The sequence below is a fragment of the Galeopterus variegatus genome, unplaced genomic scaffold, assembly GCF_000696425.1.
Source record: "Galeopterus variegatus unplaced genomic scaffold, G_variegatus-3.0.2 Scaffold1995, whole genome shotgun sequence".
Classification (NCBI taxonomy): Eukaryota; Metazoa; Chordata; class Mammalia; order Dermoptera; family Cynocephalidae; genus Galeopterus; species Galeopterus variegatus.
In genome coordinates this window covers 243,700-246,095 of record NW_007728106.1, presented here as the reverse complement: position 1 = coordinate 246,095, position 2,396 = coordinate 243,700, and the positions used below count along the sequence as shown (strand labels likewise).

Sequence of the window (2,396 nt, the reverse complement as noted above, 5' to 3'; positions counted from 1 at the left end):
AGAAATATAAAAAAGAAAACAAAAATAACCTACGATCCCACAGTGTAAAGATTTCACTGTTAGCATCTTGGCATATTTCCCTCCAGTTTGTTTTCTATGCATGCGTATATCACACAATTGGGATCATATATTTTGTAACCTGCTTCTCTCACCTGACATTATAATGTTAACATGTTATTTAACATTAGAATTTATTTAAAAACTTGACTCTTAATGCATGTATAATATTATATTATGGATGTATTTTTTTAACCATTCCTGCTATTGCTATAAGTTGTATCTTTTTTGCCTTTTGTAAATAATTCTGCATGAAGCATCTTTGTACATAATTATTTGTGTCCTTCTCTGGTTATTTCTTTTGGGATAAATTCCCAAGTAGAATCCCTGGGTCAAAGGGTATGAACAATTCTAAATGCTGTTAGCATATACTGACAAACGTCCTCCATGGAGTTTTAATGATGTTAACAGATTCACAGATTTTGTGTAACCACTACCATAATCAGGATACAGAACAATTCCATCACCCCAATAAACTCTCTGCTATCCCTTTATAGTCTCCTCCCCATAACCCCTAGAGGGTTATGGAATATTTAATTCCATAGTGTGGAATTAATTAGTCATTCTTAGCTAATCGTCCTGATAACATTACAACACTCTCATTTTAAAATAGCCCATCCAAGTATTATCAAGTAGTTTCCATATCAGGTTGTAGTAGCAGCCAAGACTGGTCTATGAAATGGGTGGATCTAGTAAGGACCCCTCTCAGAGTCATGCCTAAAAGAGTCCATTTCTGCCATTGGGACTGCAAGACATGCTGGGATTCAACCACGGGGCTGCAGGGAGAGGGACAGGAGGAAGCCAAGACTAGGCTGGAGTAGGATTAGTGGGAATGGAATTTGCTATACAGCTAACCCTAAGGGCAGTTAGACAGAAGTCTAAATTGCAGGTTCAAGGACTTGGGATGAATAAGTGTCAAGTGTGACTTGGATTTAGCACAAAGTGGCACTGATAGCTGTCACTATCCTCTCAGTGACGGGGATGAAAGGATTATTCAAAGCCCAAATACTTGAAAGCAATGAGAGGCCCAGAGGGACTACATCAAACTAACTCCCACAAGAAAGGAGAAAGTCAGTGCAGCCCCGAGCTCAGGCTTGTCTAGTCTTTTATTGTAGTATCAAGACTTTGGCCATGTGATAAGCTGAATACAGTATCAAAAGAAGTACAGAAAGGAGTGTGTGAACAGGACAGAAAATTATCTGTGTTCCCTACTTTTGCCCTCTGTCAAGGCTTTTGCCCTCTGTGCACTCCCTGTACTAAACAGGCCCCTGTGTTCCCATAGATAGCTAAGGGTTTGATGTGGGCGGCACTATGAAGATACTCATCCTTGGCAGAGGCAGCAATCTTGGTTTGATGGGACAGGGGAGGATGAGGACAGGAGGAAGGGGGAATCGCCCACTTTGAGACAGAAAAGCCTGGAGGGTATAAGGGCATGGTCCAGGCTCTTGGACAAGAGAGGTTCACATGGATGCAGCTAGACATCAGAACTGCTAAATAAGCAGGTGAACAGGTGAGCCTCCCATTCTAGAAAGGGAATTGGAGGATCAATTAGAAACCAAATTGGCAGCTCAGTAGCCCAGAATATTGTGGGGGTTGTTGGGTGCTTTCCAAGGTGAACATGTGACTCTAAGGCAGTGGTTCTCAAACTTTAGCATGTGTCAGAATGCCTCCAAAACCAGGAAGTTTTGTTAAAACACAGATTCCTGGGCTCTACCACCTCAGTTTCTGATTCACCTGGTCTGGGGTGAGAATCTAGAATTTGGTTTTTTTCTTTTGGCCAGTAAGGGGATCCGAACCCTTGATCTTGGTGTTATCAGCACCATGTTTTAACCAACTAAGCTAACCGGCCAGCCCAGAGTCTAGAATTTCTGACAAGCTGCCAGAGCTGCTGCTGCTGCTCCCTGGAGGACCACTCTTCAAAAATCACTGCTCTGGGCCGGCCCCATGGCGCACTCGGGAGAGTGCGGCGCTTGGGAGCGCAGCAGTGCTCCCGCCGCGGGTTCGGATCCTATATAGGGATGGCCGGTGCGCTCACTGGCTGAGCGCGGTGCAGACGACACCAAGCCAAGGGTTGCAATTCCCTTACCGGTCACCAAAAAAAGACAAAAAAAAAAAAAATCACTGCTCTAAGGCAAAGAAAATATTGAGATTAGAATAAAAATCTCATTCTTGCATCACCCAGCATGGGTGGGAAAGAGAATCTTAAATCTAATGCAGGGCTTGGGTCTTTCAGGTGACAGGCTTGGTAGAGCTAAACCTGCAGTTTGAGGTGTTTTGTGCTCCAGGGAGGGCTGATAGGGTAGTAAGGAACTGGCCCCTTTTCAGATCCCCCAAGCATC

The 2,396-nt window shown here is 43.8% G+C and overlaps 1 non-coding gene across 1 annotated transcript; it reads right to left on the bottom strand.

Annotated features, from left to right (window-relative positions):
- Positions 1-1,831: 1,831 nt before the first annotated feature.
- On the bottom strand, positions 1,832-1,906 carry TRNAI-GAU. The gene has a single exon. It is a non-coding gene; the product is annotated as a tRNA-Ile (tRNA).
- Positions 1,907-2,396: the final 490 nt, after the last annotated feature.